Below are 18,388 nucleotides of genomic sequence, written 5' to 3'. Positions count from 1 at the left end.
GACTCAAACACCAATCTCTCGAGAGCATCTCTATCTTTTCACCCTGCTGCTGAGGGGCGAACTCACCAGCCTCCAGCATCAGACGAGGAGAAAATAAACACTCAGGCCTGTGGAGGGCTTCCTGCATCAGACAGGCATTTGCTTTCTCCGTGGCAGAAAATTTGTCCTTAATCCAAAGATTACTTCATACCTTGACCTTTTATCCACCTAAAAATAAATAGTTTGAAAAAGAAAATGTTTCTAGCACAAGGAATATAAGTAAGAATCTGCTTCCCCAGGTGTAGATTTTTTTTCTGACTTGACATCCTTTTACATCAAAATCCACTGCTTTTAAACTCAAGGCGAACAGAATCTCCAGCCCAAACTCCCCTGATAGGAACTTGGCGGAATGTCTGCCTTGTCACATCCCACTTGTCTGATGCATACCTGGATTCTTTTTTTTAAGTCCACTTCTCCAAAATGCCTAATCTTAATATTTTGACCCTCATTTGTCCCCCAAGCCATTCCCTCATTTGCCTGCAGACACAGCCCGTCTCATCAGTCCTTCTAATTTCCCACTGACACTTGCTCTCGCCGCTCTTTGCCGCAAAAAAATCTGTGCTGTGAACACAGTTTGACATTTCCTGACATTTCATGAACTAATTACACTACAAATAATTAAGCATGTTCACATCTGTAACAAACGAAGGCAAAATGGTTGTCAGCGGGCATGATTGATGACCTCCCTGAGACTTGATCTGATGAGATAGTCTCCCCACCCTGGGCAGGAGCCCGATGCCACCGTGTTTGCAATCATGCCTTCAGCCCTTTTCATCAGATCACACCGACGAGACGCTTGAAGAAGAGGATGGGAAAATTAATGACTACAATGAAATATTTGCATTTTTCCAGGGCTGGAGAAAACAATGAACAAGAGATGTGACAACCTCAATTATTTGGTGGTGCTAAGAGCCGGGAGACAGCTCCTGCTGGAGGGAGCTGTTGGGAAGCCCGGGGGTGTCAGGCTGGCTGGAAAAATGGCAGGTGACAAGGACAACATTTTTTTTTTTTTTATGCTACACAGGCCCACAGAAGCTCAGCTAAAAAGACAAATTGCAGGAGCAATTTCTTATGGAGGGGGAAATTTGTCAGCATTTAAGCTTGTTCCTCTACAAAGGTTGGACCCGGGTAGGAAAATAAGCCGGGCAGCAGACAAAGGAATGCAATCTGATATCTGCCAATCGATGCAACTGCCAATGGCTGGGTCTTCTTTGTTTAACACGGTTTGGGGGCTCTCAGCGTAGGCTGCACACTGTACAGGACTGAACACTCCCTGCCCACTGGGAACTCATTTGGAAGGGACCCCAGTCTGCTGGAGACCTAATTTGGCTTTTTCCAAAGCCAGCTCCAGCCAGTTTTCTGGGCAAATTTCCCTCCTGAAGTTGCCCAAACAAATGGATTTATCATCCAACATGATGCCAGCATAGAAGCTCCGTGAGCCAGAATGCAAGCATAAAATAAAATAAATACCTTTGGATAAAGGAGATGGCAAAGCAGCCCTCTCTCTGGAGGTCCTTGCCAATGACACCCTGGCAACCAAAAATGGCAAAATGGAGTTTTTGAAGATTAATTTTTAAAGTGCAAAACAAATTCCATTATATGAAATCCTCCCATAATTTTAATTTCGCAATGTATTTGTCTGTTGTTTTTAAATGGAATAAACAAGTCAATTTACAATCCAATTAGCTGTTTGAGATTTCGGCTCTTGTAATTCATCGAGTTGCAATTGGACATGCAAGGACATCTAGACTACGCGGGCCACATGGAAGGGTATGGAGCCACCGCTGCGCGGGGCACCTACTACGCGCAAGACACGGGTGCAAGGTGCTCTCCCTACACCCGTTATCTTCACTGCGACCCTGCAAGGTGGATACGGACATCCACGTTACACAGATAAGGAACGTGAGGCTCAGCAAGGCCAGGTGACTTGCCCAAAGCCACCCAGCTGTTGCGTGGCCGAGACAGCATCCAGACCTACAGACCTACAGCGGTGTGGTGGCAATGCGGTTTGGGTGGCCGGCGCTCAGATTCCGGGTGGGTCAGTCAGGTTCATCCGGTCCCCACAGGGCTGGTGCCCACTTCGGAGGGATGGATGATTCATCGTCCTCCGTCCTACTCGTTGCCCTCCCGTCAACCCCCAGCCACTCAGATTGAAATGAACGTCTTCTCCATTACTGGCCTCCAAACGCATCCCAAGTCCTGCCCCCAATCCATTAGTGAGATGGAACTTTCTCTATGCCCCCGAAAGAAATCAGCCTCCAGGTTTGGAGGTCTCTGACTCTTAAAATCAAAATATTCCCAGCCCCAGGGCCTCAAGGCAACAGTCAGCTCTGTCCCTTTATACCTTAAAGGAATTTGGGCTGCAACTTTTTCCGTTTTGTGTTTGAATCCTACAGGGAAGGTGAGCCAACCATCAGACGGTCTTTCTTCCTTAAAATCGGTGCCGAAAGTAGCCTTTCTAGCTTCTTGCTCAAGGCGGTGCTGGGAAGCACAGATTAAGCCCAGTGGAGCCAGTCCTGAGTGAAGTGTCGGGATTGCAAGGATGGATTTCAGTGTTTTTAAATTACTAGATCATAGCGTAGATTTAAAGCCTTAGCCGGGGCCTTTCTTCTTTCATAGAAAAACTCAAATGTTTATCTGCCATTTGCCCAGATTAGGCTTTTAAAAAAGCATTGTTGTGGGTTGTCCGCGCACAAGAAAGCCGGGTATTTTTTGACCTTCATTCTGCAACTTGACTTCAATATCTGCTAATTCCTTTTTATCAAACAAATTGCATCAATGGTGTTCCGCGTTTAACCAACTGCAGCTTAAATTGTTTTGTTCTCTTTCATAAGTTCCTCCTCCAGATTAAATGCTGCTGCACCCAACGAGCTGCTCCCGCCGAAGTGGGAAAGCGAGATTCGATTAGTATGGATTCTGGAATCGGGTAAGTACTGTATCAGCGTCCTCTCCAGAAAAGAGGTGACGCGTCATGGGATATTAAGAATGGCCATTTAATGTAAAAACTCAGATAATACATGAGTTAAATGGAGAAAATGAGAGAAAGCTTTTAAGCATTCTCCCAAGACGGATGGCGGAATAATATTACTGTACCCGCGGGGGGGGGGGGGTGCGGGTGACAGGGGGGGCCGTTACCCAGGCGGCCTTCAGGTCATTACGGCAGAAAGCACTTCGGGCCGCAGCCAGGCAGCGGCAACACATAATGAATTATCAATAGAGAGCTGGGGATTCGGGATATTACGGATGAACACAAAACTTCCTGTTACATCATTTTAATCTGCCACTCTGATAAATGGCTGGAGGGGGGGGGGGCTGTTGTGAGGGGGGGGGGGAAGCGGGGCACAGGTGTCACCAGAGAACGTTTCTTTTCTTTTCTTTTCTTTTCAGTTCTCCATTTATTTTATTTTTTTTAATTTTTTATTGGAGTTCAGTTTGCCAACATATAGCATAACGTCCAGTGCTCATCCCAAGTGCCCCCCTCATTGCCCCATCACCCAGTCACCCCATCCCCCCACCCACCTCCCCTTCCACTACCCCTTGTTTATCTCCCAGAGTTAGGTGTCACTCATGTTCTGTCCCCCTCACTGATATTTTCACTCCTTTCCCTTTATTCCCTTTTACTAATTTTTATATTCCCCAAATGAATGCAGAGAACGTTTCAAATTAAGTATTTGGTGACCCGAGGATGCAACAAACACCCAAGCTCCGGCATTCACCGAAAGACACCGATTTCTTTCTTTCTTTCTTTCTTTCTTTCTTTCTTTCTTTCTTTCTTTCTTTCTTTCTTTCTTTCAGATTTTATTTATTTATTCATGAGAGACACACAGAGAGGGAGAGAGGCAGACACACAGGCAGAGGGAGAAGCAGGCCCCATCCAGGGAGCCCGACACAGGACTTGATCCCGGGTCTCCAGAACTAGGCCTGGGCCGAAGGCAGGCGCTAAACCACTGAGCTTCCCCGGGCTGCCCAAGACACCAATTTCTGAACCTCAAGCACTGAACCAGAGGCTCCACATAACCCATCCCCAATTCCAGGGCAACTGTATTTACAAAACTCCGGTGGCTGGCTCTCACACCAGAGGTTGTCAGTTTGAATTTTTTTTTTTTTAATACTGCCTTAGAATAGTATTTATCTTAATTCCTGAGGGTTCTGGTGACCCCTTCACCTTTGCTCCCAAGGCCGCTGTCTCTTGCCCCATCCTAGTCTGGTCTTGCTGCCTATAGAACAGCAAGGGAGGCAGTATTATCCCAGGTTCACAGCCTGGAAAGCTGTGGTTCAGAGAGATTTTGTAGGTTCATGGCTTGTAAGCAATGGGGTTGAGATTCACAGCCAACCTGTTGGACTCGAAATCCCAGCAACTTTCTCTTACACCAGTGCTATGTGTATGTGCTTGTGTGTGTGCACACAGGCATGTGTATGTGTATGTAGTTAAATCTTTCCTCCTCAGTATTGCCACCCTAATTGTAAAATTATTTTTTTAGATATTTTATTGATTTATTCATGAGAGACACCCAGAGAGAGGCAGAGACACAAGCAGAGGGAGAAGCAGGCTCCCTCTGGGGAGCTGGATGTGGGACTCGATCCCAGGCCCCTAGGGTCACAACCTGTGCCAAAGATGCTCAACCACTGAGCCACCCAGATGCCCTGTAAAATTCTTTATAGAGTTGCAAAATACCATTCGCCCCACTGCCTAATCCTGGGACAAGGAGCTATTTTACTCTTTCACATTGAAAAGCGATTTCTTTGCTGTGCTGTGAGAGGAAATGTCTTATCTTTTTATTGAAATATAATGGACATGTAACATTATATTAATTTTGGGTGTACCATGTAATGATTCAATATTTGTATATACTGTGAAGATCCTCTTGTAATGAGAATTTCCAAGATCTACTCTCTTCACAATTTCAAATCTACAATATATTATTATTAACTATAGTCACCATGCAGTACATTACATACCCACGACTTACTTATTTCATAACTAGAAGTTTATGCCTTTTGATGACCTTCACCCACTTTGCCCATCCCCACCCCCTGCCTCTGACAACCTCCAATCTGTTCTCTGTGTCTATGGGTTTGGCTTTTGTTTTGTTTTGTTTTGTTTTATGTTGTGTTGTTTTCAGATTCCACGGGTAAGTGAGATCTTACAGTATTTGTCTTTCTCTATCTGACATATTTCACTTACCGTAATGCCTTCAAAGTCGATCCATGCTGTCTTAAATGGCAAGATTTCACTCACTGTTATGGCCAAGTAATATTCCACTATGTATATATCCCACATTTTTATTCATTCATCATCAGTGAGTGCATCCTTAAGTTGTTTCCATGTCTTGGCTCTTGTAAATAATGCTTCAGTGAACATGGGGGTCCAGGTAGTTTTTGGAGTTGGTGTTTTCATTTCCTTCAGAAAAAGAACCAGAAGTGGAATTGTGCTCTGTTGTGCTTTCGAGTTTTGTAGCATGGGTAGGAATTAGCTATTTAAATCAAGACAAGACAAAAGTTTAGGACAGGGTGTGGATTAACAGGCCTCTCCTCTTTATGTCTGATCTGGAGATCCCCTTCCTAAAAGCCACCCATGACTACACTCAGTGTTGCAGGCAGCAGTGTTGGCAAAAAGAAAACATGAGAGAAACCAGGAAGAAAAGAAAAGCCAGGGGCACCCGGGTGGCTCAGTCAGTTAAGCGTCTGCCTTCGGCTCAAGTCATGATCCTGGAGTCCTGGGATCAAGCCCCAGGTGGGGATCCCTGCTCAACAGTGAGTCTGCTCTTCCTTCTCCCTCTGCTCCTGCCCTGCTTATCATACCTCACTTGCTTTCTATCTCAAATAAATAAAATCTTAAAAAAAAAGAAGAAGAGCCAATGCATTCTGGAATATTACGCAGCTATTAAAATGATAGACTAGATCTATAGATATTGATGTAGGAAAATCTACAATAAATTATTTGCTTTTAAAAGTCAAGAGTCACAATAGTGTATATTTTGGAATTATTTTTAAAAGGATGCACACACAATTACTCTCTCCCTCTGCTTGCTGCTCCCCTGCTTGTGCTCTCTCTCTCTCTGTTAAATAAATAAAAAATATATATACACACACACACACATATATGTATATACCCACATATATATGCTTTGCATGCTTATATGTGCATTGAAAAGTCTTAGAGGCCTATATATGAAACTATCACTGCTGGGGATTGGGAGTTTCAAATGCAAGGAAACAGGTGTCACTTTATTACAAATTTTTATATCTCTGGTGATTGTTATTTTCTTAATTATGCTGTTTTATATATTATCTGAAGTGTTTATAATAAATGTATATCACTTATAATCTGAAAATGATGTTTTAAATGTTATAATCTACAACAATTAATGACATACATGGCACAGACTTTTTTAAATAACAGCTTTATTGAGATATTTCACATATCATAAAATTCACCCATTTAAAGTGCATAGTTCAAAAAAAATAAAGTGTATAGTTCAGTGATTTTTAACATTTTCTTTTTTTAAAGATTTATTTGAGAGAGAACGAGAAAGAGAACATGAGCAGTAGGGGAAGAGGGAGAGAGAATCTCAAGCAGACCCCATGCTGAGCCAGACCCCGGGGCTCAATGCCACTACTCTGAGGTCAGGACCTAAACTGAAACCAAGAGACAGATGTCTAACCCACTGAGCCACACAGGTGCCCCGGGTTTTAACATTTTCAAAGTTGTGCAATCATCATGGAAATCTAGTTTAGAACATTTTCATCACTCCAAAAAGAGACTTTAATTCATCAGTAAACAATCCCCACCACCCACACCCCCACCCCAATTCTGAACAAACACTCATGTACTCCCTATCTCCATAGATTTGCCTCTCCTGGACATTGCATATAAATGGAATTGTACAATATTGGGTCTTTTGTGTCTGGTTTCTTTCACTCAGCATCATGTCCTTATGGTTCATCCATGTTGTAGCAGGTGTCAGTACTTTTTTCTTTTTTATGGTTGAATAACATTCCATTGCATGTCTATACCACATTTTATTTATCCATTCATCAGTGGATGGGCATTTGGGGCTATTATGAATAATGCAGCTATGAACGTACCACTTTGGGGCTAGGATTGCTAGGTCATTTGATTACTGTATGGTTGACATATTCAGGAACCACCCAACTGTTTTCCAAAGTAGCTACATCAGGATGCCCGGGTGGTTCAGTCGGTTAAGCATCTGCCTTTGGCTCAGGTCATGATCCCAAGGACTGCGCCCCACATTGGGCTCCCTGCTCACTGGGGAGCCTGCTTCTTCCTCTCCCTCTGCCTGCCCCTCTCCTGCTTGTGCTCTCTCTCTGTCAAATAAACAAATAAAAAATTCTCTAAAAACACAAACAGGGCAGCCAGGGTGGCTCAGTGGTATAGCAGCACCTTCAGCCCAAGGCGTGATCCTGATGACGGGGTACTGAGTCCCTCATTGGGCTCCCTGCATGGAGCCTGCTTCTCCCTCTGTCTGTGTCTCTGCCTCTCTCTGTGTCTCTCATGAATAAACAAATAAAATCTTAAAAAAAAAAAAAACACACACACACACAAAGTAGCTGCCTCATCTTATAACCCAAATCCCAGCCACTCTGTGCCCTTGCCAGTACATGTTAGTATCTTTTTAATACTGATGTGTTTTTAAAAATTATATAAATAATACATGGATGCATTTTTTTAAAAAGTCAGAGCGAACTGCAATTTCACAGAACTGAACAGGAAAGTTCACTCTTCATCATCAATGTCCATCTTGCTTCCCTCCCTAGAGGTAAACACGATTTTGTTCACATCCATCGAGTAACTTTCTGCCTGTTTCTTCATATTTATATACAGATAAATACAGCTCTCCTGTTTTTACATAAATGCAATTCATGCTACACATGTTGTGATTTTCCCTTTTCACCATACTGAGCCTTGGAAGTTACTAAATATATAATTATTAAATCGTCTACTTTATTTTTTAAAAAGATTTTATTAACTTATTCATGACAGACACACACAGAGAGGCAGAGACACAGGCAGAAGGAGAAGCAGGCTCCCTGCAGGGAGGGCGACACGGGATTCGATCCCAGGACCCCAGGGTCACAACCTGAGCCAAAGGCAGATACTCAATCACTGAGCCACCCAGGTGTCCCCATCTACATTATTTTTTAAATGCCCTTTACCTCTCTCTCAGAACATAGAGCCTAGATTTGTTCAATGGTGACTGCGTGGCTTACTTTATATGACAGCAGGTGGCCTGGAAGCCTGCAGCCTCCATTACGCCCCTCTTCCTACCTTGGCTTCCGTACAACTTTCTTAAAGTTTAATGATGCCTATAGAGTCAAACCTACTGAGAGCAAACCATGACTCTGCCATGCACAAGTTCACTCATCCTGAATCTGGGCCTCAGTTTCCTCATTTGTAAAATGGCTATAAAAACAACACTTACCTCTTAAATTGGTGTGAGGATTACATGAGATGATAAAGGGAGAGTGCTCCACCATGTCTGGCATTCATGCTGTTAGCCATATATGCACAGTCTAGAAACCCAGCCAGCAGAGAAACCAGTTTCTTTAGTGTAATTCTCTCTGCCGTTAAGCCGTCTGGCCACTAAATCAGTTCCATGTGTGTTCCTCTGGAGCTCCCAGCCCAGGGAATTAAGATCTCAGCCTTGGGGAGTTGGGTAGGGCCACACCCTAAGCCTAACTCTTTTGACTGAAAGAAAATTGCAAAATGAATGGTAATCACAATAGTGGATCATTATGCATTGTATCCAAGCTGGGCCATCGCGAAGGATATTGATATAGCCACAAAAATGAGCCCAGGTCCAGAGGCCAAGCTCCTGAAAGAACCAGGCTGGGGGGAGTGTGAATTGCCATCACAATTGAAACCATCACTGCCTGCTGCAGTAGGATCCCACAGGTTCTGATGTGTGGTTGCCACTGTTGCTCTGGAGCAAAGGAGAAGGCTGATCTGTGGGCATTTGCTGATGAAAAAAAAAAGGCTCATTGGTTCTCTGTTGACACTTCTCATCTCTAGGACTTAACTGGACCCCCCCACCCCCACCCCCCTTACTTTATTTTGGGCAGTTTCGTATATGAACGGTGATTATTGGGCCCTGTAAAAGCAATCAATAAATATTTGTTGAATTGTGTAGAATCAATTGGACTCTTAGTTACTCTTTAATCCCAAAGCTAGGGGCTAGGCCCTTTGCAAACACTCATTTTATATGCTAAAGAGTCTGGAACGTTTAATGAACCACTAGTTTGAAACTGCATCCGCCAACTTGGAAAATTATGGATCTGCTGGTCATTAATGGGCAAGAATTGGTTGGGAAATATCAGCCATGATTATGGGGCTTGGGTGCAAAAGAGAAGCTGCAAGCTCTGATTGATCCCATCCTTTTCTGTGGGTGATCTGATTGCTAGATCTTAAACATCTCTGAGAAGAAGAATATTCTAGCAACCAGCACACTGGGCTTCTCCGGACTCCTATTTTCTCAGGGAAGATTCTGCTTAGCTTGCCAGTGCGAACCCTGAGGATCCCATGAGGAGCTGTAAGTTCACACGATTTCTATACTCTTTCATCCCTATTTCAAAACAGAATTAAATTTTTTTGTTATTGCCTGAATTAAAATTTGCCCTAATTTACTTTCCTGGTTATCATACATTAAAAATCAAAACCATTTTCCTGCTGTTTTAAAAAAAAAGCAAGAGGAGAGAAGACACTTAATGGTAAGATCAGGTTCCAGCAGTTCCATTTGTTTATTTGTTGTAAGATAATCAGGGTGTCGATTTCACAGACTAGTGAAGGCACAGGCTAGAGATGAGGGACGGTACAGAACCGGATCATATAAGTCCCCTTGTACCTCTTAGCACCCTATAGAAATCGAAAGTGATCCTTTATCAGTCAGCCTAGGCTAGGCTGCAGTAACAACCACAAGATCTCAGCAAAAGGTGATTTCATCCAAATACTGTATAGCTACGTCATGTCAGCAGGGGGCTCTGCTCTAACCGCTCAGAGACCCAACTACCGTGACCCCCACAGTAGTGGGAAGGGAACATGGGAAGCAAGGATTGCGCTGGCTCTAAAGTTTTCTTGCCTAGAAGTCATTTCTGCTCACATTTCATTGGCTGGAGCAAGTCATGTGGCCATGCTCACTGCAAAGAAGACAAGGAAATGTAGTCTTTTCTTGTATCAGGAAGAAGGAAAGCCAGATATCTCTGTTGAACGACAGAAATGATTATCACAGAGCCCAAGTTTAGAGGGCACAACACAAGAGTCTGCACTACCTCTACGTGAGTGACACCTGCATCTAGTGGGGGAGCTGAATGCAGAACACATAGCCCAACATCATGCAACCCCGTTTTTGCATAAACCCCACTCCCTTCCCTCTCTTGCCCTTCTCCCAGCTCTTCATTCTCTCGCTCCATCTATTCCTGTGGGTGCAGAGCGCTTTTCATGGTGGCCTGAGTAGCCCCGGGTTGAGGTGTGGACGGGATACAGGGGGGCGTCTCACACCTGAAGTGTCTCCTACTTAGGCACAAACAGTCTGAACACCCCAGGGCTCTCCATCTCCTCTGATCTCCTGAAGGTTAAAACCATAGACTTCAAAATACCTATCTGCCAAAGGACTGGTATTGGGAATATATAAAGAACTCCTCCAATTCAAAAATTAAATAGGCAAACAACTTTATTCTTTTAAAGGACAAAGGACTTGAACAGGAGTTCTGTAAGTGTATGGGAATTCATGAATGCCCATAAACACATGAAGAGGTGCTCAAAAACATTAGTCATCAGGGAAATGCAATTTAAAATAAAAATTAAAGGAGTGCCTGGGTGGTGCAGTCAGGTAAGCATCCAACTCTTGGTTTTGGCTCGGGTTGTGATCTCATGGTCATTAAGATCAAGACCCACATCAGGCTTCATGATGAGCACAGAATCTGCTTGAGATGCTCTCTCTTTCTCAGGCCCTCCTGCTCTCTCTCTCTCTCTCTCTGAAGTAAATAAATCTTTAGCAAATAAGTAAACAAAACAAAAATTAAAGAGCTACACTACACACCCACCAGGATGGCTAAAACTAAGAAAACTGACAACATTAAATGTTGGTGAAGATGTGAACTCTCCCATTGTTGATGGGAGTATAAAATGGTACTAACACTTTGAGGAAAGTGAGGCAGCTTTTTATATAATGGAACATACCACAATCTGGTAACCTAGCATTCCAATGGTAGGTATTTATCTAGCCAAGAGAAATATAAGCATATGTCCATGGAGAGTCTTGTGCAAGAATGTTTATGACCACTTAATTCAAAATAGTAAAAAATCTGGAAATAGCATGAACGTTCAGAAGTAGGAGAATGGACGGACAAACTGCAAGATGGCCATAAAATGGAATTTGACAATAAAAGGGAACAGACTATTGGTACCTATAATAACATGGATACATCTCAAAAACATTACGCTGCGTGAAAAAAGCCTAAGACAGATATACTGCATGAGCTCATGTTTCAGAAAGTTCTAGAACAGGCTAAATGAATTCACGGTGGGAAAAAAATATTGGAAGTGTTACCTGCTTCTGTGCTGTGGAGGCAGGAAGGAGTGGAAGAGGCACCGGGGAACTTTAACAGGAGACGGTAATGTGCAATATCTTGATAGGGGGCGCGTGTAACAAAAGAACATGTACACATTTGTCAAAACTTATGCCCCTGGCATGCTTAAAATGCGAGCCTCTTAGAGAAGAAAATTTTATCTTAGAAGAAATCGTAAACAAATATTAAACCCTAGTAAATGTTTTGCAGGCTGATATGTTTAGGGGCAAAACATACTGGTATCTGCAACTTATTTTGAAATGCATGCAGAACAACTAAAAGGGATTGATGAGTGGATAGTGGATGGATATGTAATAAAGAATGTATAATGAAATATTGATTGTATAATGCAGTGGTGGGTATATGTATATGGCTGTTTGCATATAACTCCTTCAGCCCTTTTGTACGGATGCAAAAATCCTCACAGGCTCTGGAGCCCAATCCTGGTGGATTCAAGGCACGGCTCATCCACTTACTCGTTGTGTGACCTTGGTCAAGTTTCTTACCACAGCTAGTCCTGGCTTTTTCTTCATAGCACCAACCTCCTGGCATGGTGGCAAGCGTGAAAGGGGACAAAGCTTACAAAATCCCTCTTTCCTAGTAAACACCGAGGACTGTTATTTTTTTAAGTATTATTCCTGTTATTATAATTATTATTTTAATTGTCATTCCCTTGCTGGTTCTTTGTCTAATTTTCTGGGGATGAACCACTTAGGAACAGCTCTGCCCCTGTCATTCCAAAGTGCCAAACCCACCAGATGAACAGAGAGCCTCTGTTGACTTAGCACCATGCCCAGCAGACGGCAGGAATTCGGGAAGTGTAGGCAGCTCAGAATTGATGGGGCTGCTTTGGTCATGACATCATGACAACCTCTGAACACCTCCCTGCACCCACCAGAGAGGGGACTCACAGGGTAACATTGGTGGCACCAAAATAAGAACTGCCTGTCTACAGAGGGCATTTCCTAGGTGTTCGGGCTCTGGATCTTTCAAGGAAAGGAAATACCCATGACACGTTCTTCTTTTTCTCACTGGGGAAGCTAACACCCCATTCTCTAGATTTCTGATCAGAACAGTGGTTCTCACCCACCCTGGGGGCACTTGGCAATGTCAGAAGACATTTTGGGTTGTCATAACTGAGGAGGGGTGGTTTTTTACTGGCAACTAGTGGCCTCTAGGCCAAGGATCCTGCTAAACATCCTACAAGGCACAGAACTGCTTCCAACCCCAATGAGAAATGATCCAGGCCCGAACATCGATAGTGCCAAGGCTGAAAAGCCATGAAGTAGATTGAGGAGGGAAACAGGGTTTCCATGTCTGTGAGTAGCCTTGTTCACATTACTCATTTGGTCGTCATTTCCCAAGCTCGACACGACGGCAGACCCTGAGCTCACCCAGAAAGGGAGAAGCCCAGATACTGACCCCCAACTCTCCTGCCTCCTTCTTCCCACGCTCAAACACGACGCTCCTTTAGATGTTCATGGGGCAAAACTCAGAACTCTGTCCCTCTTCTACTTTCTTAAGACGAAAAGAGGATTCCCAAGAATGTCATTGATTCATGTAATAGATTTATTTAATATGTCCATTACCCCCTCAACCCCCGGGGAAAGAGGGGCCAGGGGCAGCCGAGGACAGCGCACAAGGCTATAATAACCGCAGTTACATTAAATGCCATTGAATGACTAAAATCTGTCCCCGGCCCACATGAAAGGAGCTTGTTGTAGCACTTCGGTCACAACATCCGATTTATTAAGGGGCCTCCAGAAATGGAGAGGGTGTCCTGGGCCAGCCCGCCCCACAGCAGCTCCTGTGCTCTGTGCTTCGAGGGCCTGAGAAAGCCTCCCTGGCCCACATGTCTGCCCCCAACCAAGCCACAGGGCCTGGAACCCACCATTAGCTTCATTCTTTGGGGTTAAGCACTAATCTCTCTACTTGGTCCTCTCTCTCTCTCTCTCTCTCTTTCTTTTTTTAAAGATTTTATTTATTTATTAGAGAGAGCGGGAGTGAGGGAGGGGGACAGAGAAGCAGCTTCCCCACTGAGCAGGGAGCCCAATGAGGGGCTCCATCCCAGAACCATGGGATCATGACTTGAGCCAAAGGCAGAGGCTTTACCAACTGAGCCACCCAGGTGCCCCTATTTGGTCCTCTTTTAAAGTATAAACATCCTCAGAAAAAGAGTCACCCACCACATTCCTGAGAAGGTGTTAAGCAGTGGTGAACTGCAGCCACAGATCCCTCAGGCTCAGTCCAGTCTCTGCTCTGTCATTCAGTAGCTGGGTGACCTTGGATTCATGACTAAACCTCTCTGGGCCTCAGCTTTTTCTCCTCTGTAAATTGGAGATGGGAGCAGCACCTACTCTTGGGACCCCTGTAAGTGTAAAATTCAAATACAGCTAATAAAGAATCCTCGGTGGTGGGTACAAAGGTGAATGAGTCTAGTAGGGACCCAAGATTTGCTTGCAAACAGCTCTCATACAAAGTGGACAGTTGTCCCTGATCAGAGAGATGTTTGAACAGCGGGGAGAGACAGCGGGGACAAGGGGGCTGTGTGCAGCCACACAGACTTGCCGGAGGAAACTGCCTTGGAGCTGGGCCTTAGAGGCTCCGTGTGTGGGGGGAAGAGGAACACAGAGTACAAGATCTGTACGGAATGGGGTGCCGTGTGAGCAGAGGCCAGGTCACCACACTCAGTGTGCAGAGAGGTCACTGCACAGGGACTCCTAAGGAGGGTGGCATGGGGATGGAAACCAGCCACGTGTGGCTCACAAGCCTTGTCCCTCCCAGCCTGTAGCTAATGGGGTGCTACCTTGTGCAGAGGGACCCTCCAAGCCTGTCGTCTGAATCCTGTTGGGGCAGGAGGGATGCTGAGAGAACAGCAGGAAAGCTGCTCCAGATGGCAGACTTGCCCTTGGGTGGTCAGCTGAGGGTGGGGTCCTGGGGCCATGGGTTCCCATTAAATCACTAGGATCCCACGCAGTGGCAGGGCCCCGGATAGGACAACTGTGAGCTCAAATCCCTATATGGCCGCTTGCTAGCTGTGCTACTTTGAGAAATTCATTGCACTTCTCTGGGCTTCACCTGCCTCTTTGCTAAATGGAGATTCGTCACTCCTGGCTCATGGGACGTTTGCCGACTAAATGAGATAATGTTGTGGAGCTCCAGGTATGGTACAGGTGCCAGCTCCACCGAAGTTATCTTGTGTATTTAACGGCAGAACAATACTGCCAGGTGTCGCTCAGATACGTTATGCATTATCGGCTAATCAGACAAGTGACCCAAAGAAACGAGGAGGGTCCTGGTGCCTAGTGGGGAGGGTCACAGAGGGAAGGTGGCAGTGGCCAGGAGGCAAATGTCATTGGCTTCCTGAGCGCACAGGGGCCAAGCCTCCCCCGGTCAGCCCAGCCCCTTGGTGTCCTGGGAGGCTGACGCACGGCACAACGGGCCTTAAGACTTGGATGGAAAAAAAAAAAAAAAAAAAAAAAAAAAAAAAAAAAAAAAAAAGACTTGGATGGAAGCTTCAGGACACGCAACAGGGCATCTGTTCATGGCCTACGTGCAGGTGGGCACCAGAGGCCTTATCCCACGCCGGGTTCTCAGGTCCCGGCCTCAGGTCCAGCTTTCACAAGGCGCTCCATATATTTTTGAGACTGAGGAAAAGATGAGGAAGTGAACCTGGCATCAGAATCCCCGCGACCAGATTTACGCTGCAGCCAGGCTATGCAGTCCTGGGGCGCTCTGCACAGACGTCGTGCACGGGCCCCTCCACACACACACGTGCAAGCACACGCGGAGACATGTGTGTTCACAGATAGGCACACAGGTCCCTGCACTCACACACGGCACACACACACAGACACATGCCCCCACATCCACACCCCCACAGACACACATTCACAGGTGTGCAGAGTCATGTTAACAGAGTCATACTGCTCGATCTAGACAAGTTTTCCCCATCTCCATGGACACAGACATACACTCACACACATTCACAGATGCACGCATTCCCCCGACTTTCGTACATATAAATGCACAATCCACACATGGCCACACACTCCCCGTGTTCATGCACATACAATGAGCACACATTCCATGAACACACTCACATTCAACTTCCCCATCCCTATACACACAGACACACACACATTCACAGACTCATGCTCCTCCACGCACATGCAGATATGCACACATTCACATGCTCATACCACACAAATACATACATTCACAGACATACACACATGTCCTCCACGGGCACTCATAAGACTATAGAAATTCACAAGAACACACTCATATTCGTAGATAGATTGAAATCTCCCCCATCTACATACACACAGGTGCACATGCATATTCACAAATACACACACATACGTCCTTGCCCTTACACACATGTTCACAGATATACGCAGATTCTTCAACATTCACAGATAAGACACACGTATCCAGATTTATGCACACGTGTCCCACATTCACACACACGTGTTCACGGATATATGCACATCTGCACATACACGCACAGATATACTCACAGCCTTCCACATCCAAACAACCCCACACATTCATAGTTTTGCAGACATATATTCATACATGCATGCACACACACACACACACACACACACACACACACACCTGCTACGTCCTGAGTTATTGAACAAATTCAAAGCCCTCTACACCTCCCAGCTTTGTTAGGAGCCACTCTGTTTTCTCCAGTTACATCTCGTGGAGCAAGTCACATGCCTCACATGACAGACACATGGGCTGCATTCTCCTGCCCTGCTCCAGAAGATGTTCCCATCCCCTAGCGGCCATGGGAGAAACTCAGAACATCCTGGGTGTGGAGCTGCCCTCACGGGTTCCCTTACCCCCTTGACAAGCTTTTGATCAGTTACATTTGATGAAAACATACGCTCCTCCAATATCCTGCCTCTGTGTGCGCTGACACCCGCGTCCCCACCTCTCAAGTAAGAGTATAGGACACCCACTTCTCTCTCCACTCACCACAGGACTCCAAACTCCAGATGAGAAACCACCTTTTTGCACTCAATTATAACAAGCTGCCTAAACCATAAATTAAGTTATAATGCCTTTGCCCACCAGATGAGCTGGCAAGGCACCCCTTGCCCTTGTCATAAATTAACTCCTTGATCAAATTTTAAATGAATTATAAAAGTTGAAAATTAAATCTGGCTAAATTAGGGGCTTCCCCTGTTACTTTAATGAAGCAGGAGCCACCGGTGGCATAGAGCAGAGCTGTGACGACTTCCAGACCAAACTTCAGTGGCAGACTCCTGCCAGCCGCTGAGTGGAAGGAGACGTTCTGAGCTTTCAACTTGACAATGAATTACTTCTCTCGGTGTCATTTTTAACTCTTTCTTTTTTTAAAAATTTATTTATTTATTTATTTGTGGGGGGAAGGGGCAGAGGCAGAGGGAGGGAGAGAGACTCCAAGCCGACTCCCCACCTAATGTGGAACCAGACGAGGGACTCAATCTCATGACCCTGAGATCATGGCCTGAGCTGAAGGCAGATACTTAACTGACTGAGCCACCAAGCAGTCCCAGACTTTTAACTTTTCATTATGGAAAAACATAGGCAGATAGAGAGAGACTGGTAAGATGAACCCACATGCACTGTTACTCAGCTTCAAAATGAAAAATATTTTTAGAAATTAAACCAATATGTCCTATACCTGATAATCAGTGATGCTTATGTGCCCCATATCTGATAATTAGTCCTACTTGCTAGTTTTCCTGTGGTTTACTCCATCTCCGAATTAATTGTTTCAAGGGAAGAAAAAGAGAGAGATCACTGATCAACATCATGTCTCAAAGTAGACTCTTTTGAGTGTAGAAACAATGATCATTGTTGAGGAAAAAAAGAGACATTCAGAACTCTTTTTATATCAAGAGCTAGCTTGGAGGTATGAACATAGAGCTCCACGTATACACATAGCCTCGATAGAATGGGGCTCATGACGTCAAAGAGGTTCCCATCTGACAGGAAGCATGAATGTCTCTTCAGTTGCTTGGGACTGACACAGCACAGATGACATCATGCCCAACTCAGAACAGTATGGTCCGAGGACATTGTCAAGGTGGAGAGGTGTGAGGTAGAGTTCCAGCTTGTCCATACCCAGAACAAGGAGTGCTGGGTATCCCAAAATTCCCACATAACATAGTGAAAAGATGGAGAAATCATGGGAAACAGTGAGCCAGGAGAGACAGGGTTAAGATGAGGCACCTGCAGAAAGCAGACTTCATAATTAGAGGCCATGGCAGGGGCCCACCCAAGTTCTTTGGGTTTAAGCCGGATGTCCCAAAGACCAGAAGGAACAGCACCTCCAGATGACAATATAAGGCGCTAGGTTGCCACGCAATGGACTGTTGGGACTCTTCGATGAGGCCCCTGGGAATAATCTAAGGGTTTTTATCCCCTTTCTCTTGACTGCCATAGAGTCCCATAAGCATCTGTACCCAGGTGCCACATTGGAAATGACAAGGGAGAAATTGTTGGAATGTGAACAGCTCTGTCAGGAGCTCTGAATAGATTTCATATTTACTCAGAAGAGACGATCTTAAACCCGAGGACACTGCAATCGATGAGAATGGGACCCTCGGGAGAGATGAGGTCTGTTATGGAAAATACAGAAAGTGACGTTTCTTCCTCTATCTGAGTTTTAGTGTGCAGACTTTAATTATGCCGCCAAAGGTCACAGAATAGCATGGGGTTCCTGCACTTCGCTGATCTGAAACAAAGCGAAGGTGCATAT

The 18,388-nt window shown here is 45.0% G+C and overlaps 1 long non-coding RNA gene across 2 annotated transcripts in view; it reads left to right on the top strand.

Moving 5' to 3' along the window:
- Positions 1-18,388, top strand: part of LOC140633013 (uncharacterized) — a 57,182-nt gene that overhangs the window by 16,941 nt on the left and 21,853 nt on the right. For both annotated transcript variants that reach the window (XR_012030643.1, XR_012030642.1), the window contains exons 2-3: positions 2,874-2,965; positions 9,463-9,590. This is a non-coding gene — a long non-coding RNA (uncharacterized lncRNA). The remainder of the gene's footprint in view (positions 1-2,873; positions 2,966-9,462; positions 9,591-18,388) is intronic.

The sequence above is a fragment of the Canis lupus genome, chromosome 5 (assembly GCF_048164855.1).
Source record: "Canis lupus baileyi chromosome 5, mCanLup2.hap1, whole genome shotgun sequence".
Lineage (NCBI taxonomy): Eukaryota > Metazoa > Chordata > Mammalia > Carnivora > Canidae > Canis > Canis lupus.
This window is presented reverse-complemented; position numbering and strand designations above follow the sequence as displayed.